Source organism: Ostrea edulis, chromosome 5 (genome assembly GCF_947568905.1).
Source record: "Ostrea edulis chromosome 5, xbOstEdul1.1, whole genome shotgun sequence".
Classification (NCBI taxonomy): domain Eukaryota; kingdom Metazoa; phylum Mollusca; class Bivalvia; order Ostreida; family Ostreidae; genus Ostrea; species Ostrea edulis.
In genome coordinates this window covers 45125722-45153112 of record NC_079168.1, presented here as the reverse complement: position 1 = coordinate 45153112, position 27391 = coordinate 45125722, and the positions used below count along the sequence as shown (strand labels likewise).

The 27391-nt window shown below is 34.0% G+C and overlaps 1 long non-coding RNA gene across 8 annotated transcripts; it reads right to left on the bottom strand.

Moving 5' to 3' along the window:
• Positions 1-1058: 1058 nt before the first annotated feature.
• LOC125650968 (uncharacterized) lies at positions 1059-27081 on the bottom strand. 8 transcript variants are annotated; one of them, XR_008802818.1, is made up of 6 exons: positions 26397-27081; positions 16593-17107; positions 9597-15727; positions 7762-8213; positions 1422-1534; positions 1059-1211 (listed from the first exon to the last, which is right to left on the bottom strand). It is a non-coding gene; the product is annotated as an uncharacterized LOC125650968 (long non-coding RNA). The 8 variants fall into 8 exon arrangements; XR_007361207.2 differs by having other exon boundaries at positions 12592-15727; XR_008802819.1 differs by lacking the exon at positions 9597-15727 and having other exon boundaries at positions 26397-27063.
• Positions 27082-27391: the final 310 nt, after the last annotated feature.

The window sequence follows — 27391 nt, the reverse complement described above, 5'->3', positions numbered from 1 at the left end:
TGACCAGGTAATCGGATTGATCCGAAGTCAAAATCGGTATATAAAAATGACCTAACAATTTGTATGAAACACACCAAGCAGCATTCGACCTAATAGCAGGCTGTGTTTGCAAATAAGATCACGATAACCATCAAGCTGACTTTGAAGAAGACTGTTGAAAGCCCTGTAGCATCATTTTATTTGTCAGTAGCTTGTTTGTATTTAAAATTGATCATGCGCAGAATCAGTCTGTTGAAAGCCCTGTAGCATCATTTTATTTGTCAGTAGCTTGTTTGTATTTAAAATTGATCATGCGCAGAATCAGTCCGTTGTCATAACGTAGAGTTGTTAACATGTTTGTCTGGAACATCTATGTTCAGTAAAACATCCAAATATGAAACAGATGTGGAAAATATGATAGCGTTCACTGGGATATGTCGAATCGATATACGATTTAAAGTATTACCTCATAAGAATGCAAAGACAGGTCAACTAATAAAGAAGCACTATATGTGCCCATGAGATTCCAACTGAATGTTGGAAGACCTGATCTCCAAGGGCTTCATAGATATTGTGAATGGGGAACTTCAGCATCTTTTTAATCTTCAGAGTTGTGCGTAAAACAAGAATGGTGTTTAACAAAATACTATCGTAATTTTTGGATGAGTGATCATAATTAGATATCTAAATTCCATTTTTATTAATGAAGCAAATAGTCATTAACTGTGTTCTCGGGGAAACAGCTGGTGTTGTCCGAGAACCTAGTCAGTAACTGGTTTGTTTTACACCTTCCCTTTTTCAGGACTATTTGATAACCACGTAACTTGCATAGCAGCCAGTCAACAGATCAATCGAGGGCAACAGTTCATTTTTTGTCACGAAAGGGTCTAGAAACCTTTTCACCTATCAGTCAAAGTTTTTTTTTAAATAACAATGATTGGATAATTTAAAAAATGAAGAAATAACAACATTTTAAAATTAGTTTGACAATGTGGTGTTACACTGTATATTAGGGAATATAGTAACTTAGGTCACAAACTACCAGGAAATGGAGGAAAATTCGCCTTCAGAAGCCCATGTTTTAATTTTCAGATTTTATTACCATGGCAACCAATTATCAAAAATAATGTATATGGTTCTTGAAAGTACACATGTGAAAGATTTTAAAGGTCCATCATGACATCTGATGCTAGCCTGGAAATGGGTCGAGATACACTCAGGCACCTGCCATCCTGGAAGTAAAAAAGCAACAAAAATGAGGAAAATATACCCATTTTCAACCCATCCTAATTCATAAAAAAAAAAAATTCCCAGTATAATGACAGACATCAACTTTCAGCAAAATTCCTAACCTTTCCAACAAGGCCAAATTTGCAACAGGGTCCTTGATTCCTTTTCGAGATATTTTACATCAAAGATGCAGCATGCTCTTTTCAACTTACCGTTTAAAGTGAAAGTAGAATTGCCCGCCTAGAAGTCAAACTCTCATACATCTCACAGTCACAGTTTCGGATCCCATAAAAAGGCAATGGATCAATGTAGAATGGTCACCTCCCTATATTAATACAGATATCAATAACAATGAAACTATTTAAATTCTATAAATACTCTTTTAACATATTTACATTTTAACCCTGGTCACTTTAGCTTCGTATTGGCAATTCGCCAGGTATATTGAGACTTTACCTGTGTAAAGTGTGGTTCCGTGCGTCATTTCATGCTCTCTCCAGAAATGGAAAATCCCCTCAGTGTCAAAAGTCACAGGTCAACGTCATTGTCAGTAATCAGAATAAAGTCATCGGTTTCTTACCTTCTGACAGATAGAGGAGATATACTATGTACATTCAAATCGATTTCGGAGTCATAGCGTCATAGTTAGTAATTAACTATAACAACTTAAGTGGCATTATACGGCACCATACCAAATTGCAGTTTCAATCATAGTCACTACGGAGAAAGCGGGGGGAAATGATACATCTTGATTTCTGCGTGAACAGGTATAAGTCAAGGCCATCGTCAGTCTCACACATGCTGTGCAGATGGCTGGCTGGTTTGAAGAAAAAATTGTCTTTTGATTTCTCGGTCAAAGTATCATTAGTCAAGATCACACACACACTTCGTTGTCAGAATTAAATGTAACAATTAATGTCATTCAAACAGATGGCTGGTTTGGACAAAAATTGTTTATTGATTTTTTTTTTTTTTATCAAAGTGTTATAGGTCTAGTTGACCTACACTTAGTGGGTGCCCTTTCATTTTGAAGGTCAAGGTCACAATGATATATTAGACCTATAGCAAGCCAGCGCAGCTGACTCGTACGATGAGCTCTAACGTACTGTGAGCTCTAAGGACTAAAGCGCTCAAAACTGTCCAAGTTAAAAACTGCACATTCACCTAGAATTTTGGGGGGTCACAATCCTAGAATTCCCTCATAAAAATGGCTGAAATCTCGCAAAGTTACATCTCCTTCGTCTCAGATTACGAACCTACGTAGATTATCAAAATGTCTTCCTAGTCTTATGGTCCCTTACACAATGCAGTGCGCACATAAAATTAGGCCTGGTGTGTAACGAATTTACTAGAATACCAGACGATATGTGCATGGCACCACGGTCTACCAATTCAATTGAAGCAGTGGCGGGTCTAAATCATAAGTTGAAGGGTGAATTTAGCATACATGTACATTACAATGAACATCAGCCGTGCCATGACAGAGAAATTCATTGATGTATATATACATGTGTCTATGAAAACATTTGGCATCATATGATCGTGATTAGCTTGATTAATTCTAGGTTTGTGAATGGATTTCAAAGTATTACCATTACATTTCACACATTCACGGATGAGACGCCGTCAATCCGGGAATGTGTGAAAGGGGCTTAAACAGATTGGTTTAAACTATATATGTTCAGAAAAATCACGTAGACTTAAAATATTTTTCTGTTATAAAGCAAAGACTTCTAGATGTATATAAACAAAATTTGTTTGAAAATATTGTTAGATCTTCAAAAGGCTACTTATATCAACACCTTATCGATAATTTCTGTTTGCAAACATGTTTAACAAAACCCATAGATAAAAATACGGAAGGTCATTAACTAAATTTAGGTTGTTTAACCATCTTTTGAATATTGAATTAGGTGGATACTACAACGTTATCAAATCTAATTTTAATAGATTATGTACATGTTGCGATCTCCGTGATATTGAGGACGAATTTCGTTTCATATTGAAATGTCCACTGTATAATGATTTGAGGGGGGGGGGGGGGATTGAAAAAGTATTATTACTCTAGACCAAATGTTTTTAAATTGATTCAATTATTAACTACTAGTAATGACAGCGATTTGTTGAAATTGGGAAAATTTTTGAGTGCTGCTATACTATTTAAAAGAAAATGTCACATTGATGTTTAATTTTTGTTACCTGTTTACTTTGTACGTTCACTCTCTGAATTACCTACACTCTAAAAATGGTGTTTAGATCCTAAACACAAAGTTAAACACATTTCTTGTGTACAGTTTTGAACGCGTTCTAAATCTAAACATGTTTAACACTTTCTGTGTTTAGGTTTTAAACATGTTTGACACTTTTTACGTTTAGGTTTTGAACATGTTCAACCCAATGTGTTTAGGTTTTGAACATGTTTAAATCTCTTTTGTGTTTAGGTTTGGAGCACGTCTAACTAATTGTGTTTTGGTTTTGAACATGTTTAATTCTTTTTATGTTTAGGTGTAGAACATGTTTAACCCTTATGTTTAGGTTTTGAACATGTTTACCCTTATTGTGTTTAGGTTTTGAACACGTTTACCTCTTTTGTGTTTAGGTTTTGAACATGTTTAGTTCTCCTTGTATTTAGGTTTTGACTTTGTCTCAATTACAAAATGATTTGCTAACCTTCTATTTAAAACTCAATCCACAGCATTAAAGAGTCTCAAATAGTAGCTTTCTCTTCTATTATAGGAGAATAACATTGCAAAATCTAGCAAGAATATCCCTTGCATTACAAACTGTGTCTATGGGATCCATGATGTTTCAAATCGAACAATGCGGGTAAAGTGATTTCCTACACACAAAGAACACCGGAAAACACTTATAAACAGATATATTCACAAATACACAGAACAACTTACAAGGGGTTAACAAATACAATAACTACACTGCTGCACTTTCTAAAACACGTCCGATTGCCTAGATTTCGCGGGTAAGAGAGAGAGAAAATCACGTGCAGGCTCAGAGGACTCCGAGCCCGACCAGAAATACTAAAAATCCACCCCCCCAAAATCACTACACGGGTTTAGGCGGTTCTTCTCAAATTACATTGCAAGTCTATTTCTATATTCTAATTGCCGAAACAACACGGTTGACATTTCCGCGATACATGTTAAAGACAAAACCATTAAAAATCACTTATGCACATTAAAGAAGTAAACTATACATGGTTAAATATCATCCGGCAAGTACAACTTCAACAATTTTTTTGTCTTTGATATGCTAGTTTTCGCATAACAGGCAATGTCACATGTTGAATTAAAAAAAAGGGGGGGGGGGCATCAATTGCAACTGATGTTCTCTTTCACAAGATTTAAATGAATTTTGTTCCAATGCAAAGTAAGAGTGATGCATTGGTTTAAATTAACACTAAAGGCACGTCTAATACCAGAGACAATGAATTACACTATTTTTTAAAATTCAATATGTATGTGTCCAGACCTGTTCAAGTTGAAATGGAATTCCAGATTAAAATTTTCTGGATACTCCTAAACTCTGCTCATTTCCAACAGGAAAGGGTTGAAGCCCATAGACGGCTCTTCTAATGGTTCCATCAATTTTGGATATCGACCTCGACAGTGTATACTTGCAATACGGCGTATGATGTACACTATGGTCACTATCGGGACCTGGTACACTATAGCAGTTTGAAGTATGGCAATTCTGACATGCAATTTTTTCTGCAATTCGAATTTCATTTACAGAAGACAGGAATATTCTACATGAAGACTGTAAAACTAATGTCAACAATGTTACTAAGCTTATTATGTTCAAAACTTAAACGCATAGACGTTTAGGATTGTGTTTAGACGTTTAGGAATGTGTTTAGCAAGTGTTTAGCATGTTATTTTGTGTTTAGATACTGTATTTTTGCATAGCTAAACATGTTCTCAGTCTGAACATGTTTAGGGTAGAACATGTTTATTACACTTCGCGTTTAGGATATAAGCACAATCCTAAACACGTTTAGACCTAAACACGTTTAAAAAGTGTTCCAAACCTAAACATTGTTTTTAGAGTGTACAATTATCATTGTGTCCAATTGGACCAAAGAAATAAAAGAATTAAATTGAATAGATAGATATTTACCATAGGTATTTACTATTGTAATCAGAACCAGTCTGTCCCCATGTCTACAGTGCTCTCTACCTATACCAAACTCTGCAGGGCCATCACAAACTTATCATTTGTTTTTAGAATGTAATTCAATTCAATTCTAAATATGCGTATTCATACGTCGATGAATTTAATATAAGCAGAGCACACTGTATATACAAAGTAGGATGAATACTACAATTGGTTCAAGATATTATGAGACCAGAATTCTTGAATGAAAACAGCAGTGTAAGAGTTTACAATTATTTATCAACAGGTCAAAAGTTAATGTAATATAGAAATAAAAACTGAAATTATAAAAAAATAACAAGTGAAAAGATCGGAAAAAATAATCTGAGTATCATGGGAAAGAGCAGATCTAAGAAAAACAAGATATATCTATAAAGTACACTAATGGACCACCATACTTTTCAAAGTGGTGACGTCTCCATATGAGAGAAATATTCTCGAGCGGGACGTTAAACAATATTCAATCAATCAATCAAAGTGAGTCAGAACCTTGAAAATACCTTCAAAATATCTTACATTATCTTTCCAGTGGCAATACAAAACTACTACTTATAAATTCTATATAAGTCCTATGTAGAAAAATCTTATTTAACAAAGTAAATCAAGTTTCCTTAGGTAAGAGATCTAATTCACCTTGAGCCAGAATTTAAGGTTAGATTTTAACAACAGAAAGAATTAATTCATTGCCAAAACGGGACAGTAAGAGAATTTAGGCGAGAAAATCGTGCAGCAAAAGCCCGCACACTGCCTATTTATATAAGAAGGGAAAAGAAAAGTGGTCGGACCTTGAGGTCCTTAACCACAACCCAAAGTAACTTAAAGAGACACTACAGCTCATTTTCCACATTTTAATAAAGTGTTTTTTAAAACATGTATTGATAAAATGATAAAATTCATATCGATACTGACAATTTTGAACAATTGGGATGCATCAATTTACTCTCAACTGCGCTTTGAAGATCGTTCGGAATTCAAAGGTTTCTTCATTCTGACTCGGACTTTTGAATGCTTATTTACATCACGTGGTTTTGAATGACAGCAAAGGTGTTGTGTAGGAAATTATTTAAATTCCCCTTCAAGGAGGTCCACACTCACCTTTCAAGTATAAGAGTATTCCCTGCTCCTTAAAATAAGTAATTATATCAATCATTATTTCAACAGAAACCCGTCCATGTTCCCATTGATCGATGTTTTTACAACTAACACGTGTCGTGTTCAGATAAAAATAGCACTTACTTTTAAAAGTAGTGTCTTAGCAGCTAATCTCAATGGCAGATTTAGGGGGGGGTGGGGGGGCAGGATCCCCCCTCCCTTTTTACGCCACAGATTTTGAATGAAAATCCAAATTTTGCACCAGAATGGCCGATTACTGTGGCTAACCTTTGACTTTCACACTCCCTTCGGAAATCCTAGATCCGCCACTGAGTTACATGGGTTTCTCCGAACTCTTTGTTTTCCAACGGTCAAACTGATACCATGGTAAATTCTATTTCACATATGAGTTTTATCTCATTCTATTTTTACCTCTTTTCTCACAGAATCTGTCAAAATTCTAGATCTATCAACTACACTTTCTCTCACTGGACGACATGCTGCACTGTTTACTGTCTATGCGCATGCGTCTGAAGACTGAAAGGAGGAGACTCGATATTTTTTGTATAGGCCATCAAAAAGTATTAATTTTTACGTTAAAACGATAATTTTTAACTTTAGATAAATGTTATTTTCGCAAAGTTCATACTTTCAACAATGCAACAAAAATTGAGAAAGCACTAGGAAAATTGTCATGTCATGATTTTTGCGCAAAATGAGCTGTAGTGTCTCTTTAAACGACGATGTTGTAGATTTATAGTGCAGACTGCCCAGTAGGGCCCCTGCTGCACAGTAACTTAAACGGGCCGCGATCACGCTTTTATATCCCCTCTAACCAATCAAACTCGACTTTACAATACCCCGCACAAGTGAAACATGAAATCTGAAACGTTTAAAGCTAAGACTTTTGACCAATCAGAAATGTTGTTCGAGAGAACTGTCAAAATGGACGATCACTACCTGTCGAAATACATGTGCGTTCTCAAAACAAAATAAATGTGGGGATAGTCAAACACACGAAAGAAATCAAAGGATTAAGGACAGGAAGAATAATTGAACAGTAAAGGGAACATTAAAAACTACGTTAGATAAGGAAATGTAGACACGGTTTGGAATTACAAAAATCAAAACTATTACACCCCCTTCCCAATAAAAACAAAATTAACAATTTTGTTATAAAAAAAAGAATATTCACAAAATAGTTTTGATTAATTAACTGAAATACAAGATATGAAAATTTCAGAATAATATGTCCATACAGTTTTTCAAATCTAAATTTCTTGACTTTACCATTGGAGTCCAACAGATAACGGCAGTCTCTTGGATTTGTAGAATGGTGGTCAAATAACATGGGGTGTGATTCTGACTCCGCTTTCCTTTTCCTGGCTGCTTCATCCTTAAGATCGTGGTGGATTGCTGGCCTAGGACATATGAATTACTTCAGGTCCACATATTTGCGCTGTTCAGTATGTACCTCCTGTCTATGGCTGTGTGGATATTTGGATGACGTTTGGTGTCGTTGACCACCCCTAGGTTTGCAGGTGAAAGTCCTGTCAGGGACGAAAAGAATCTGGCTTATGTCTTCAAGGACGAAGACAAATGAGGGAGGGGGGAATGTAGCAGTCAGCTGGGTTCGATCGCCGGTGGCCAGATAGCTCAGTTGGTAGAGCACCTGACTGGAGGTCCGAATCTCGGTCTGGTCTGTTGCATTTTCTCCCTTCCTGTTACGCTATTATGGAATGCTGAGATGTTCAATTATCGTGCTAAATTAGAATACGTCATTCCTACTGTACATGGGGATTACTAGATAAACTTTCAGGATGATCACCGTCTTGCCATTAATGATTTTTTAAGATTTTATTATCCAGATTCTTATTGTGCGATATTCAATACACTGCAGTCTACTACAGATTTTCCCGGGTTTTTTTTAATGTTTTTTTTAAAATCATATATGATATATCTTAATCCCGTTGGTATAGGCTATGTTAGTCACGCATATGTGGGTGGATTGAGGGTCCAAACCCAACACCTCTGGGCTAGGAAGATGATAAATACATTTGCCTATTTGTATGCACTTACAATTGTAGAATCCATAGTTTCAACTGGACCACTAAATATAAATGGGGAAGAACCACTTTCCTGGAAAAAAAATCTGGATTCGCTCAAATATAAATAGGCTGCGTTCGCTGTAACAGTAGCTCTCTCAACATATTAAAGAAATATTCAAGACTGGTATTCATTGATTGTTGTCATGAGGGGACGGCTTTTCTGATAGTGAAAGAAATACCGTTTGTGTAACTAAGCCCTTATTTTACCGTGACTTATACTGCCATTGCAGTTGAGGGGTGATAATGCGATTTGTAACAGTGTTTGTTGTCATTTCGCATTATTTGAATTTAAACACAGTCAATATGTACATGTACTTGTAAGAGTAAGGTATGACCAGGAATACCTATATAAATCACAGAGAAAATCACTATACATAGATAACCACTTCCCGGAGTTTTACTCACGACCTGCAAAACTATTCTCCTAGCAGGATGTGACCAGCGCGTAAAACCGCTCGACCATCTACATGATCTAGGCAAGTTAAAAAATTGTTTTCGACAACGATGGAATTCTCGCTACGCTGTGATTCGTTACACAGAAATTTGACATAATTAAAAGAGTATCGTAAAAAAAAATACACACTATATTTGATTTTTTTTTTTATAAAGCAGGAGAGATTGCCCCAAGAGAAGATCTATATTACTTATATGGATTTTTTGCAGAGTACATATGAACTCCATCCCCTGTCAGAGTTTATATTCTCCAGAGCCGTTAGGCGAGGGAGAATATACACTTTAACAGGAAATGCGAGTTCATATATACTCTGCCAAAAATCCATACAACGAATATTCCCTACTGCAGAGCGTCAAATAATGTTTAATTTACGAAGCATCTATCGAAGCCATTTTGTATCTCATCATGGCCTCAACAGTCATATTCCCGGCTTGTCGTCCAATCAAATGCCTAGATTTTTCTCTGCAGTCGGATATATATATATATATATATATATATAATATATATATATATATATATATATATACTAAGTTACACAGAGTAGATAGCGTAGAAAATATCACCTATATGTTTTTGTATCATTGTCACTGGTTAAGTAGTGTAGTGGAGAACCGAAATCCGTCGTGTTTGATAATAATTTGCATATATGATGGATGTCTTTCACTTATCACATTAAATCTTATCTGAGGTGATAGAATTCATCCCGATCTTGTGTACCCGTCTCATTAATTCTCTCGTAAACTTTCTAGTTTTCATCGTGGAAAAACAATTTCAAATTTAGAAAATAATTTGTCTTGAGTATCGACCATAATTCACGGTATAATAAAAACAAAATGGCCGACTAAAGCTGTGATGCTCCCGTGATAAGGAAACCTGATACTACGGGGGATTGATATTTTCTGTAAAAATTTCAATTTATCAATTCCCCAATCCTGGATATATTGCCATATTTTAAATACATTTTTCATTTTGAGACCGGTTTAACAGATATAACCGAAACCTGATCCCGACAATTGTCTTTCAAAATGTCAGCTGAGCGAGTGTATTACTATGAGCCCCCGTCCTATCTACGTACCATCAGGGAGGGCAGGAACAATTTATGAAATATGTGTCAAATTGTTTACTGAACACAAAAGCAAGGTGTTAGAGAAATTCTGTGAGGTAAAGCGAAGTAATTTATCAATTTAAGGGAGGGGGTTACCTGATACAGATACGCAAATAGAATTACAATGCATCTCGAAGTTAATTATCTGACAAGTAAGTTTTAGATTTTCAACGAAGCAGTAAACCGATATCTTTGAATGTGCATTTTAGTATATAAGATTTTTTTTTTAAAAAGGGTGGTTAAAAAAGATAGATGTTTTAACCTAAGTTTTGTTTTATTGAATAGTAATTGCACTTTGATTCACACCTTCCTAAATACGCTAGTTCATTGATAAACTATGTCATCATGATTCAGCAACTATGAAATTAATGTAAAATGATTGATTAAAGTTTGGTTGGACTTTGTCTTTTGATAACACTTCATAACTTTTTATGTGTTGACAGCTTGCTAATTGAATAAAATAGATCTCAATTACTCGTGGATGATATATCTTGTCTGAAAATCATTCCCCGTGTTCATTTCGGTCAGACATTGATATTTTCGACGAAATCTTTAGATGATGCGGAAGTGATATCGATATATTTGCTTATTTCCCGTAGAAAAGATAGAAATTAACATTCGGAAGTTGTGATGTATCTAACGCAAAACAAATATTCTTTGCATGTGCAATTCGAGCGTAACCATTATTACATGTAAATAATTTTTCTTCAATATCCATAAACGAACCTGTATTTTGACAACTTTTAGATATAATCGATATTTTCCCTGAGAAATAATGATTTATACAATGAAGTGTGGTTTTGTTGTCATGATTTGGGAAATGACTGTCACAAGGAAGGATTGTAGAAAAATGTAACGACGCGCGTAAGCATTTCATTATTTATATTTATATATCAACACCAACTAAACAAAGTGAGGGCTGAAACTTTAGGTTTATGATAATCATGTTACGTAGACTAAAATACTAAATGTAACAACAAACACAGATGGTCACATACTTTTAATTGGCGGAAAAGTCCGAAGTTTGTTTCTTTTGGATTCATGTGATAATGCACTGAAAACTATCTAAGAAATTTACAGATACAAGCAGTCTCTATATCTATTCCAAATAAATATTTTAGATCAAGGAAAGTTGACACCTGTCGTTTCCATTCGACACATGGCCTACAAATTGTGTAAAATAATGCCTTCTGCTTTATGCATAATTGACATATGAACTTGAAACTCTACAACAGAGTTGATGAGGAAAAAAATCTATTGAATGTAAATATACACATAAGAAAACAGAGCACTCTGAATGGTGGACAAGTTTTGTGCTAATGTGCGTCTACAGAGACTAATTTCAGGCACAGTTTTATAAATCGCAACAACAAAATCTGGAGACACCAATTTCTTTCAAATGCGGAAATAAAACACGATATACACGAGTTTGCAATCATCATCTTAAATAACAGGACGAACTACAGATGTGGAATAGGGACGGGTGCGATTTAATTTCAGATTTTGAATAAATATAAAAACACAGCGATGAAAATGTAACTAAATTGTATCAAATGCATTAAAGATTAATACCAGATTAAATGAAATTTCCGTATAATGATAACTTTTTTGCATAAAATGTAAAATATACAAGGAATATCTGTATCGTATTTCTATTGTCATCGAAACAGGAAATTATTGTTTCATATACTTTCTGCTTGCTTAAAGATAGATTTTATCATTGGGTCTGTCACAGACGATGATCCGATCAATCACTATCATTTACAACTGGTATCGCATTAACTTTTCTGCATTGTAGGGTTTTGAATGCTTAATTGTTGATTTTTAAAAAAAAATATCTCGGCTTTACAGTTTCATTTTCTTCTTTGTCCTTTTTCTCTTATATACGGCTTTAGTTGCATTGTTTCGCTTCCCTGAATTCATGCAATACAATATTTCATTTCATTTTTTCTTTTCTTTTCTTTATCATATTCATACATGTTTATGGCAGATAGAGAGGACAGTATACCCGTAACACATCATATATTCTGTCAGTTGCTCATATGACCACAATTGAATATGCCTACCATTACTTCTTTTAATGTACAAAATGAACTTTTATTGTCAAAATCTGGTTTATTGTAGGGAAAAGTAACAAATGATTTTCACATGTAATTCAAAACAACTATATTTTTTCTATTGTACAAAATTTCATTTAAGCTTTCCTGTTTCATTAGAAATATTTCCTTTAAATTATATCTCTGCAAATATGTATATATGTTGTACATGATAATATGGTGTGTACTATATTTTCTACCATGGTCCGAACGCTGGTGTTAGATTTCTAACACACGACATACTATATTTGAGTAACCTCAAATATTAGAGATTCTACATCATGATGTTTCGTACAAATAAATTATTGTACTTTGTACATGTTACTAACATCACCGTAGCAGAATAAAAATAATTACCTCTTCGTAATTGTTGATAAATAATCCCTTGACTTCGAGATGTATTGCTGTAAAATAAAACGGCTCGCGGGAATACATCTCGACCTCATGGGCCTGCTTTGTAACACACGTTGAACTACCCGGGCTTTTAAGGTACCTATTGATAGCTTGTCTTAAAAAAAAACCACAACCTTTGAATTTATCTATTTTAACATTTGAACTTTATCCTAAAACATATTAAACGATCAATACAAGTAATCGGGTTAATTATGGAGGATTATGGTATTGATATCTCTTGCAGCCCCCGAAGTCACCAAATGCCAAAATTGAGAAAAATAACAGAGAGGCCTATAAAAATGTTATCGACTCCAGAAATAGTGTTTGTCATATATAATTTCACACAATTCAAGAATCAACGACAATTCTAAATTCAAAATGCATTTAAGGAAAACAGAGATGCATAATGCGTATCTGACATGCAAGGGGTTAACCATGTGATGGATGTTTGCACAATCATGAACCAGTGGTCATACTGTATCAATTACAAGTTATGTAAAATTTCAAAATGGTGTGTCTCAAGTCATATTCAGTGAAATCAAACTATTGATGTTGAAAAATTATATACAGGAATTGTATTCACGTCACATTCGAGACTCCTTCACTCCTTAGACACGTCACTAGCTTTCGGTGAAATGCTCTGACCTACATGTAGGCATATATCTGAAAAACCAGCGACTTTTACTTCAAACACCTGTTTACTGCGTAGCTAGGAAAAACTGGGAGCTTGGGAAAACACATGCCAATGCCTTACTTTAGATTTTTAAAATAAAATTCATATGGAGATAATTTTAATTCTTTCGATGAATAAATATTCTGTCGAATTCTACTAAAGCTCGCTCGAATTAAGGCACCCTACTTAAATTCATGTGGAGAATTCAATGTTTTATTTATGAAGATTAATAATTTAACTAGGGAAGTTTAGTTCGTTTATTTATTAAAAATGACTATAGTTCAAAAAATAAATTAGAGATTCATCCAGATGAATTAAATATCTCTCTAGTAGTTGATTTGATTTGATTGATTGATTGATTTGAATATATTTTATTGTTTGTATATTGAAGATATCTTTAATTCTATTGAAAACAGTTTTAATTAATCATTTAGAGATATTTTATGATAATTAGTGACCACAGTTATAATTTGAATACGTGTTAATCTGCAGGCATCCCCTTTATATTGTCAGCTGATATGTACGTGTATCTGTGCACAATAAAGAGAGAGTTGTATTCTTATTGACAAACGATACAGTATTGGTTTCAAATCGCTTCACGACATGATATTAAAAAAAATTTGAATTTGGTTACCTGTGTGTGTTAAACAATAAGCTATCTATAGCTAGTAAAGCACTATTTCTTTTTGACAATGGTAAGTTTAATCTCGATGTCATATTTGGTCTAGAAGCGTTCGTATCTTCGGGCAAAATGAAAAGACATGTGCAAGCCAGCAAGTAGCTTCTTTTGCTTATTACGTAAATAATACTTTGGTAGCATCATTTTACCCAGAGAAGGAAAAAATTACTCGTGCACGTGGCATCGGGTTCGCAATTAGAAATTGGATCCATGAACAATACGTTAAAGATGCTGTAGGATACTCGCTGATGTCTTTTATTGTTCAGGAGAATTAGTCGCATAAACACTCGGACGAACATTATTTCCGTATAATTTGTTTTTTCTTCCTTTACTACCTTAATAACACCGTTGAGGAAAATGCGTCTCGTGTTTGCAGTAAGTTGAACCCGAGTCTGGCTGTTTTTACCTTTGTAAAAGAATGCCACAGGCTCACTAGATAGCTAATTGTCTCGGAGAAAAAGACCTACCTAGGCAGTCAAATTACCGAGCACTTGCAATACCCTTGTGCTTCTTTGGCAGAAAAAGTTCCTCATTATTTTTTCTTTCTCTTTTTCCTTATAGATCACAACCAATCTACAATATGTCGTTTTTACATTGTAGTAGGGGGGATGGATTTGGAAGCATACTACAATTTTTGGTGCTGTTTTTCTTATTCATAGTTTATTAAAACGTCATAAGGTACGTAATTAAAATAAATACACCTTTTTATTGACAAGATTGATGCTGCTGCAATTTTGAACAAAAGTGTTTAAAGACCGCACACCCTCACCGCGGCTCCCTGATATCCCTTTGTATGTAATACATTTCATACACAAAGATCTCTACCCAAATTCAATCAAGTTTTACCAGTTATCAAAATCATTTTTGAAAACTTGGTTAACATGTAATTTGGATATAATCTTAGTCACCGATAAACACACAGACACATAAGACTAAAATCATGCATCCCTAGGTAATGTGCATTCTGGGTTATATCTTTTTTAAAGCTGGATAATTTCTAATATCCATCAGGTCTTAACGGTCTATACTTGGACAGTAATTATGCAAATTATTATGAAACCTACATGTGTTGTAAAGAATGTGTGTGCGCGTGTGTGTGCGTGCGTGTGTGCATATCAAATTTCCCTTGAGAAGTTTCAGAAGTTCGTATGAATTCACAACTATACCTAGTACTATACCTTTTAGAATATTTCAATCAATTGAATGAAAGACCGGTATACACGATGACTACCAGAGTTGAAAATACTTATTTCTGCCGTTTTTTAACCAGTCATAAAATATTGACTGTTAGACACCTTGTATATTTTGTTCCCCACCCCATCCCTAGGGAAAATGCCAGGGGTGGAACCTATCTGCAAGACATTTTGGATCCGCACATGGTACTGCATGACTGCCGTTTGGTCCTTGCAATCTCTAGTAACAGTACATGTATTTATACTTATACAATACATTTAGTTGCTTATTAAATACGGTGACATACTTCTTCCCCCTAAAACAAGTTATTTTCCTGTAGATTATGTCGACATGCAAGATAATTATTTTGAAATGCAACATAAATATGTCAACATACAACTTTTATGTTGACATACAAGAAAAATGTAACAGGGTAGGAATTAGAGAAAATTGAATATACATATATATCAAAATTAACATCCATCTTTAAAATTTTGATGGCATGCAACTCCATTATGTTTACATTCAATTGATCTATGTTGATTCAGCATATATTCATCTTTTCACCTGGAAATCTAAAAAAAAAAAAAAAAAAAAAAAAAAAAAAAAAAAAAAAGTTTATGACATCCAAATACTAATAAACATATGACGTCATAATAAGAGGTGCGACAATGACCAGTTAAGAAAAATCTCGATAGAACAAATAAAGTACATAACTTTTATTCCTTGCACTCTACTGAAGTCGTCTCACAATTGTGGTATGAAATAAAGTACCAAGAAATTTTATAAACAAAAGACAGCAATTGATCGCGAAAATACACGTCTTCCAGGAGGTATATCCAACAATCTCTTCGTGTGAACTCGTCACAAAGCGAATGTATTCTTAACGAAATAGACTTTGACGTACGTGGCCATGCTTAAATTCCAACTTGACAGAATCTTTTTTTTTTAAAATGATATAAACAGCAATTTAGAATTCAATTAATTTTCTATACCTAAACATTGAAATCACTCTAAATAATATTATGCCCGTACTACCGATCTTAGTCTTGCGAAAAATGATCCAGAACCGTTGTTCATGAAAAAAAAAATATTACAATAATTGGCGAAACTCATTAAAGTGATTGATTTTCAACTCTTTTTGGGTATTATCCTTGGAAACGCAAATATTGCATTATAAACAAATCCGTGAGTTTTGACAATAGGATATGTGTTAATCTACGAATTACTTTGGAATTAATATAGATTGACACATTTCTCCTTCATATTTAGGTGTCAGATTTTGTGTGAATATACAAAACACCAATACCGTTAATGAATCACTGTTTTCTGTGTGTAAATAATTCATGGGGAGTTTATCTGTCGAAAATGGCTATTTCAACAAAGAATACTTTCCGAATTAAAAGAAAATTAGGATTGAAATACGAGTCGTTAAAATACCACAAACAACTCCTTCCAATGGCCTGTCCCAGTGGATGCTGGGAGATGATCCAATCTTTTGCTGTTGGGGTTGATATAACGCCTGTTTGTGGGGTTGAAATTACCCCTTAGGTGCAATAAAACATCACCTCGTTTTGAATTCGATATCTTGGCGTAAATATAGTTGTTTTAAAGGATAGGGCTTGGATATTGCAAGACAGCATTATGCAATGCAGTACTGGATTCTGATGCCACGGTACAATTTCATTTCCCCCATGAAATCCGCGGTTCAGAATCGGGTCTTTATGATAGGGGAATGTCAGTTTATTATCACAGGAAATCTCTGTGATTTGGCACCATCCATTTTTTTGTTGTTGTAAATATAGGGATATTCCTTCTTGCATCAAGTTTCCATTTAAAACACAGCGATGACACACTATCTCCGAACGTCGTCATTTGGTATCAGATAAAATTCTTCATTTTCAATCCGGGGTGTTTTTGTCAACAGCTGTTTTGCTGATCTTTTATTTTCATCACTATCCAAAATATCAAAATATATAAATATACTATTACCGTGATGAACATGTTATAATTCAAACAAAGGATAACAAGTTAATATGAAATACCAGTATTTCGTTTATGAAATTGTAAATGGCAATTGCACTTAGAATATCTTAGCAAGGAACATCAACAGAATTTGAACTCTATAGAGAATGAAAATGAGAGATATTCAAGTATAGTTTATCATATAAAAATATCGTGAAAAATTGTTGAGTGTGGCGGAAAACAGCAAAACAATCAATCAAGCACTCAATCTAAAAGATTACGTTGTCTAAATCATATTTGTATTAAGAATTGAATTTATCCTTAACAGAAAAATGAATAAATCACAAAGTAATAGATAAATATATGTTTAAAAATTGGGTACTAGTATACAATTGACACATGGGTATTTACAGAAATTTTTCGTGTTGCGTTTCTCTCCGGACAAATAGTACTTTTATCGATTATATGCATATCTCTCCCTCTCTTTCCTCAACTTTTCAATTAATCAAAGAAACAATACATGCATTTCATAGATAGTTAACGTATTTTTTCTGAAATACTACATGTAAAAGTTTCACCTTAGAAGTTACCTCACTAAACATCTAAACTTTTTAATCACAACTTACAACCATAAAACTATCCTGCAAGTGACGTTATTGTATATAAACTTGTTGACGTCCTCACAAACGGTCGACCAGGTCTTGCACAGCCGAGTAGTTACGATTGGCATGGGTGATCATTTATTAGCCCGCTGTCAGCAGAGCTGACTACTGGTTTGCACTCCATCCGCCCTTCAGTCTGTCTGTCCGTCTGTCACAAACTTAATTTTCCGGACTTTTTTCGTCATGCTTTGAGTTAGGAAGCTCAAATTTAATATGCTGTTTACTGCTGTATGTTTACAGACGAAGTTTAAGTTTCGTCACGGTTGAGCCATTATTACGAAATTTATAGGAATTTGTGTCGAATATATATACATGTAGTTTTCCAAACTTTTTTCCATCATGCTTTAACTGATTTGTGGTTATCTATAATGATTAGATACCGATCAAGTTCATTTTTGTTGCGGTTGACCTATCAGATATCGGGAGTAAAACGTAACCAAGCTAATTTCCTATTAATATTATGTATTCTCCAATTCGGAGAGTGAACGCCCATTCATGATCATGTGACGTTGCACGCAGAATTGGAAAGTCAACAATTACATGGTGACGTGAAAGCGTGAACGGCCTGCAGGCTGTTGGCGGGACACATTCGGCGATAAAAGACAGTCAGACGGAAACAAGGTAGAGAGAACCACTTTGTACAATTGAGGGAGTGTATAAATTTCATGTTTAACATGAAATCACCATTCAGTACGACTACATGATATAATCTCCCATGGTGTTTCTAATAATATTTTTCTCGCGCGATTGTACACATCCACCATAAACATAATTTCTTCATAAATATACATTAGAAAATCATCGTTTTCTCCTTACATTGAGCAGACCAATATTCCTTTAATATCCGTATATAATTCGTCGAAATTGTCAAATCGTATTATTTTTCATAGTTTATCATACCGACAAAATATTGGTCTGGTTTTTAACGTTGAACAAAATACTGTTTGATACGGCACATATACCTTTAAGATTAGTTTCATGGTTGAATGAACTTTTCCGGACTTTTTTCACCATATTTTAATTTATGTTGTTTACTACTGTACGTTTACAGATCAAGTTTAAGTTTCGTCACAGTTGAGTGATTTAAACAAGATTTTTGAAACTTTGTGCCGAATGTAGTTTTCCGAACAATTCCCTATAATGCCTTAGAAATCTTAAATTTAATATGTGGTTATTGAATTAGTAGATACACTTTAGGTTTCGCTTTCGCTACAGTTGTATTATTTTAACAAAAACTGTAAACTTAGTTACATGGTTGACTGAATTTATTCTTGCACTCTGTCTAGTTCACTTTATTTCTTTATTGTGTGAGGTCTATACAATTTAAGGTATACTAATTTTAATCGGGTTCGATTGGTTCACCGCATTTATTTACAAGAGATCTAAATCATATTTCCTGGTTTTAAAAAATAAAACCGGCGCGATCGTCCAAACTATCGGAGTATAGATTTTTGATTTATTTTTTCAAACACGCAAAAGACCTTGAGATCACGTGTCGACAGAAACGTGGATGTTGAAGACGCTGGGTAGAAACGAAAATGCCAATCTTTATATGCTTCATTGTTCAGAATACTGGAGGTGAGGTTGTTCCGAACACGGCAATAGAACTCAAGACTGAGGATACGAATGCATACTTGTCATATTTGACAGAGACATCTTTATTTGCAGATGACCGTTGACAAATTCTGAATATAAAAATTAAGGAAAATGCAAAAAAGCGATACCACTGAGAGTTCAAGGGGACTGCACGCTGAATATTAGGCAAAAGAGTTGACTTGGGTCGATAGGGGACATGTTCAATACGTACAGAATGCTTGTTGATCCCAGTGGCGGATTTAAGGGGGGGGGGGGCGCAGCCGGCGCGCGCCCCCCGTAAAATGTTCAAATTTAAGGTAAATCGTGGTATCTTGTTTAGAAAAATGTACTAAAAGAAGCAATAATTTCTTCCCCTTCCGGAGTAAATAATGACAAAATCTTTTGATTTCTTGAATTACTTTATTGGGAGAACTTATTTTTTCCAAAAACCCTTGCAATTTGCGTCATTTTATTAATTTCACCTTATAAAAAATTATAGAAAATAGTACAAATGACTAATGAGGAGACATATTTCAAGCCCTATAAAATATGTAAAATCCAGATCCCCTGCTTCTTAAAGTGCCCCCCCCCCCCCCCCCCCCCCCCCCCACGTAACCGCAATTCCTGGATCCGCCCCTGGATCCTGTCTGACGATACCGTCACAACAAACGGCCATGTGACAAGTTGAAATGACCGCTAAAGACGAGGTATAATGAATACAGGTGACATATATATATATATATATATATATATATATATATATATATATGTATATGAAATAAAAGTCAAGAAACACAAAACTCGAATAACAATTCACTGTTAGCGCTTTCGGCTTTAATGTCTCTTCAGACAGTTATAAAATGAAATACAATTGCCAAGTAACGTCAACATGTATTGGCATATATTTGTGCTATTATATGCGGACGACATGGTATTGTTGTCTGAATCTAAAGAGGATTTACAGGATAAACGAGATATTTTTCGTGAATACTGCTCATTTTGGGACTTGAAAGTTAATGAAGGAAAAACTAAGGTCATGCTTTTTGGTAGAGGGAGACAACCAACCGATTTAAAGTTTGTATATAACGGTTCTGATATTGAAATTGTAAAGAAGTTTTAGTATTTAGGTGTATTATTTTCAAGAACAGGGGCGTTTGGGGATTAAATATTCATATGACAAAGCTATGTACAGTGTAATTTCTAAGTGTAGAAACCATAATTTACCAGTCGATTGTCAATTAGATTTATTTGACAAAATTGTTTCACCAATTTTATTATATAGCTGTGAGATATGGATTTTTTCAAACATAGACATTGTAGAAAAACTACACCTGAAATTTTGTAAATACATCTTTTAAAATAACTCTACTCCAAATTATATGGTGTATGGAGAATTGGGAAGATATCCCTCGTGGAATATCCTATATGTGGTTGTCTCATAGATTCCCTAGTGTAAAATGGTTACGAAATACTGTTAATATTGTATGATCAATTTGTACAAAAATTCGCCTAAAGCAATCAACTACAGAATTTTTAAAACAACACTGAATTTAGAAAGTTATCTCATACACCTCCCAAATAAAAAGCAAAATATTATGTAAATATAGATGTTGTAATTTCAAACTACCAATTGAAACTGGTAGATGGCATGATATTCCCCTAGAAAATGTACACTTTGCGACATAGATGAAATTGGAGATGAATATCATTATCTTTTAAAATGTAGTAATGTTGATATTGCATCCATTAGAAAATTCTGTTTACCTGAAATATATCACTTAAATTCTAATATATTTAAATATAATAACCTCATGAACTAAAAGGATAAAATTTTGTTGTTAAAATTATGTAAATGTATAAGTTATATTAAGGACAGAGTCCAATCTCCAGGTTGATTAAGAAGTTTACTAATTGCGTATGTGCTGATTTGTATTGTATATATGTATGTATCTTATATGTTCTCTACACTGATGTAAATTAGTTCATGAGAATAAAGTCATTGTCACTGGAAACTAAACAAATAAATACTAGCAGCACAATTTCTAAGGTAACTAACCAAAGCTGGTATCTACAATAAACTACACGATTGTTCTTTGGATACAAGATCGAACTTCCTAAAACACGTCCGATCAGTCCGACAAACTACATGTACTTACAATGTGATTTCTCTTTCTCTACCTATCTAATCATTTATCTTATCTATCTATCTATAAGCACTGACTTCCAACAATACCTGATACCTTGTATAAGTGTCGGATCCACACCGTGGATGCAAGAATTAAATGCAAGAATTACAAAAAGCACCAAAATGACCAACGACGAGTACCCGCGTAAAATTATTTAAAGTGTTCATTACACCTGGATTTATTTCGTATTTTAATTGTGTTCTTGCATTAATCATATCATTTTTCGTTGTTGGCACTGTTTACCATACCTGAATCTACAATGGTATACGAATTACCCACAGGCACTTGTGTCTGTAAAACACTTACTGTTGTTATTAGTATACAGAGGTCGTAAGTGTTTTACAGAAACAAGTGCCTGTGGAATTACCATATAATATTTTTTAACGTAATCACTCCAAATCATTATCTTCCCATCATTTTATTTCACAATCAAGTTGTTTTAGAAGTTTCTCTCTAATTATGCCTAATTTCTGTGATTTTGAAAAAAAAAAATCTATTTTCACCCCATTTCAAGCTTCAAGATGTAACTCTTTAATACAAATCTGAATATAAATATCTTGGTGTAATTTTCGATTAAAGGCTTAGCTTCCATTAGAATGCTGAAGTACTTTCAAACGCTGGTGGGATGGTGCTGGGAGCAATGATCTAAAAAAAATCCATTCTTTCGAAAACATTGGCATTTCAACATATGAAAGTCTCTTTCAAAATGTTCGTTCCTGTCCAAAATTATTGTAGTGAAGTTTGAGGATTTCAAAATTTTCGTTGTATTGAAATGGTTCAAAATTGTGTCCTTCGATATTACCTTGGCGTACATAGATTTACTCCTCTACCGACTTTACTGAGTAAATGGGGGGTAGGGGTGGGCTTTAACAATATAGACATACATTTATTATGAACACTGTACATTATTGGAACCGGCAGATTTCTATGGATGATGATTAAACAAACAAGTATGTTTTCTTCTGAAATAGGACTCAAAAGCAGGCCAGTTCAGTTAGTCGTCAAATCTGAAACTGTCAATTCGGATCACATTTTTAAAAATTATTATTGCGTGATTAAGTGAATTTTTGAATAGGTTTGTCTCTAGGTTTAAAACAAATTGGTTGATGAGCATAGGCCCTACTAGACAGGACTTGTTCTTTTGGATCACTTAACGATGTAGGAGATGAAATCAATTTGTTCAGCACATATTTTACAAAAGTTCAGAGAAAATTTGTCATTTTACGATGTAATCCTTCAATGTTTCACCAGACTTAGATTTTACCAAAATTTTCCTTGATAAACTGTCGAACATTTATACGCATCTTACAGACAGTCAATACTCTTACAAAAAAGAAAAGGAGAAAATAAAGTAATGCTTTATACAAATAAATATTTAAAGTTACAAATGTTCGACGAGCAGGGTGTTTTTGTGTTTGTTGTTTATATACGGAATTTGTTATATGTAGAACACATGTCACTATAATAAATTATTCACTCACGTCATCGTGTCATTGGTCATAAACGTGCTTAAATCAAACTTTTTATGAAAAAAAACTTACAACTCCTACTTTAAAAGACTCCTGTTTGAATGCATTTACTAATGATATACTTCGGTGCTACTTTTGCGGTTCGTTTCTTGCAATGTTTACATTAATCGTCATACATCATAACGTATTCTGAGGAATAATGGGTTTTAATAATGTATCAGATTATTGCTATTTCATATTGTAAAGCCGAGTAGTCTTTTGACTATTTGGTGAAATATGATATCAAATGTTTTGAATATTTCATAGCATCATTTTGAGCAGTTTTTCATGTTTGTGATACCATGCAAATGCGAAAGATATATTCCAGTGGAGATTTGATAAGATTAGTAGCATTCTGTTACCGGTTGTAAATTGCCAGGTCACGAGAGGTTACCTTATTATTATTTTTAGAATAGTGCCAGGGGAAAGGCTCGGAATACCAAGTAAGTAGCAAAATAAAAGAAAAACCTGAAAGAACTTTCCGAATATTTGTATGTTTCAAAATAAAACAACTTGGCCTAGATCTACTATTCTTGAATACATACAATCCCTGTGTCGAAATGATATAGACGAAACCAATTAAATTGATATCAACCCAGCTTACCATCCTTTACATACTTTTAAATTGCAACAACAACCGCAGTTAAACTTGTCTTTTTAATACATTTTTCATGCTGGACGAATATTGTAGATATAGAAATGTATTTACATTTCCAATTAATGATTCGTCTTCTATACCTTTACAAATTGTAATGATACCAAGTTCTTCGTGACTGCGATGCAGATGTGAACAATGTGAATACGAGTCTTGATAAATATATCGTATATGTATTCTAATGACTGTGAATTTCGACAGAAATAAAAGTAGAATGTTGATAGAAAAAATAAATTTTACAGATTTTTGAAAATACGAGTATGAACTGTAACGCTTCACGCCGTGCACTTTCCATGAAGCGCGTTATTTCCATGAAGCGCTAACACACTACATAAAGTATGCTGGCGTAACACACTACATAAAGGATGCTGGCGTAACACACTACATAAAGTATGCTGGCGTAACACACTACATAAAGTATGCTGGCGTAACACACTACATAAAGTATGCTGGCGTAAAGCGTCGCAGTTCATGTCCAAGTATTTTCAAAAATGAAATTTATTTTCAATCAAATGTCTTTCAATTAGTTAAAATGATTGAATAAATTTGTCTCTTATATCGCCGACAAAACCTCCTCTCTTATTTTAGTAAACCCATCACACATATGTAATAGAAATATGACAATCTTGTCAAATCTGGGTTTTTTTTATTGCATAAGTACAATGTCATGTCGGATATACTTTATGGAGAAGCCACACTATGATGTTCAGAAGATATCAGTGTGTCTACTGTCCTTAAAGGGAAAGGCAAACCACATTGTTGCTTTCATGAATAAAGCATTACTTACTGATATCGTAAATGACAGTCTTTAACAACAACAATCCTTCCTTAACTATTAAATCAATTATTAATCTATCATATATTTTAAATTACCTACCGCTAAGAGAACAGCCATTGAAGTTCAATTTATGACGTCACACCGTCGTTTCCGGTTTATTTCACCAGCAGCACTGTAAACATGACAAGTCACGAATACTTAAGTTTGAAGCTGTATAGATTTGAGCCCATTCTTTCTCAAGAAGAAATTGAGAAAAGATGTCCATTCGAATAGCAGACCAGGTGGACGTTACACGTATCTTAATACAAATGTCTCGAACCTCAACTTGTCATTACGCAAATGTTAGATCTACAGTTTTTTCTTTTCAGATTACTTGATTAGGTCCGGAATTTCGAAAAAAAAATAAATTTTCACATCTCCTTTGCAATAGTGAAATTAACAGCTTGATAGGAAGGCATCAACCTATTTATTCGTAAAATCTACCTCATACCCACCTTTGATGATCTTAGAATCTCATAGAAACCGGAATAGACGGTGTGACGTCAAAATTATTGATTTTTGTGGTCTTGAATACAAAAGGGTTCCACATCATGGCAGCCTCTATAGATGACGGGAATTTAAAATTTTAACGTTTTCAAAAGTACTGAAGCTTATCTAGGCTGTATCAACAGAATAGTATGACAAATTTGTATCATGTAATTAATCCTATCATTTTTCAAGTAAATTGGGGGTTGGGGGGGGGGGGGGTTGGGGTTGACTTCCCCTTTAAACGTAAACACCTTGAATTTAGCTTTATATACTTCTACAATCCTTGACAGGTCTTATGCTGTTGTTGTTGCTTTTTGATTTTTTTTCGATTTTTTTTTTAATCGTGACAACCCCACCCCATAAGAACAAAAACTAAAAAAAAAAAAAACAACCACTTATCCTAGGCCTAAATGAAACAATTGCTTACTAAATGCCACTTCTAACCTTTTTTGCATCCAAGATAAAATAATTTTCCTACCAACCGGGTTATAGATCAAAGATAAAATATCTGCCCTACCAACCGACCGAAAGATCAAAGGTAAAATATTTGTCAAACGGTCAAAGTAAGTCAGCATGATTATATTAAGGACACATGCTTGTTACATTTGGTTAACACTCCACATAGACTACCTCAGGTACCATTTAATATGGCTTGAGCGAAATTAATGGAATTGAACATCGTAGTTTTGCGCTCATTTGTTTTCTTGAATCTGCATTCGAACCATACTGGGGATATTCAAAACATTAGATCAAATCATGGGATATAATCGCTGAAACTAGATGAAATGGTTCTAAATATTACAGACAAGAAGCACACATTTATGAGATGCCTGATTTGTTTCTGATTTGAGTCAAAGTTGTGTGGAAGCTGAATATGTAGTTTAAAACCCCCGTGAAACAAACAAGCTAAAATACACAGGATTTTATATGTCTCTCGTGATACAAACAAACACAGAATTTTTATATGTCCCCCGTGATACAAATACAGGATTTTTATATGTCTCCCGTGATACAAACACAGGATTTTTATATGTCTCCCGTGATACAAACACAGGATTATTATATGTCTCCCGTGATACAAACAAACACAGGATTTTTATATGTCCCCCGTGATACAAATACAGGATTTTTATGTCAAGTTAAATTTTCATCGGAAAATGAAATACATTGAAACAGTATTAGTAACTATTATCAAAGCATAGGTAAATAAAATTGTACAGTTGTATCTATATACCTCTTTCATCAATACTAAAACTTGAAAACTTTCGTATCAAATGATACATTTAACTATAGTAGATATCATTTGTTTCAAAAATCGAAAATTCAGTAAAACAGATTACAGATAGAAAATTTGACCAAAGTCATCAAAATTGAGAGAAATTTTCACCTTGGTGATACTTTCCCCTGCCTGATATACCGTTCACCCGAGTGTTTCTGTCTCTGAACAGTGTGTTGCATGGGAGTTCTCTGAACAGGTGACAGTGTCGTGTTGAGATGGCTGGTCCACGGAATATCTTCTCCATTTTCATTCTCTTGTTTCGGAATCTTACTCACGAACTAACAGCATTCTAAAATTTACTTTTTTAATAATAGGATGCATCTCATATTCCTCCGACCCTTTCTTCGTAAATCACACAGAATTTGCCGTGAAACCACCCTTCCCGAGAAAACAACATCATTTTAATGCATTGTCAAAACATTGACTAACACGTAGATGAAATTTATACCTATGAATGATGAAACTAACAATATTTCTGATATGTTTAAAATACCCTATTTTCAAGACCCTTTAATGTGAAAGAAATGAAGAAATAATCAAATATGTTGTGGGAAAATATCATACACGTGTATCTGGATGTATTCAAGTATAAAGCACAAAATATAAACATGCCTGATGTGAAATACTTTTTTGATTTTCTTAAGTCACGGGACAGTCATTGGGTTAGCAAATTTCTTAGTTTAACATATTTTAGCAAATTTTCACGAAGGTGTATCGGAAAACATAAAGCTCATATTTACTGTGTGTTTTAGCTTGTTTGTATCACGGGAAATATATAAAAATCCTGTGTCTGTTTGTATCACGGGATACATATAATAATCCTGTGTTGGTTTGTATCACGGGGACATATAAAAATCCTGTGTTTGTTTGTATCACGGGAGACAAAAAAAAATCCTGTGTTTGTTTGTATCACAAGAGACATATAAAAACCTGTGTATTTTACAGTAGCTTGTTTGTATCACGGGAGAAATATAAAAAATCTGTGTTTGTATCACGGGAGATATATAAAAATCTGTGTTTGTATCACGGGAGACATATAAAAATCCTGTGTTTGTTTGTATCACGGAAGACATATAAAATCCTGTGTATTTTAGCTTGTTTGT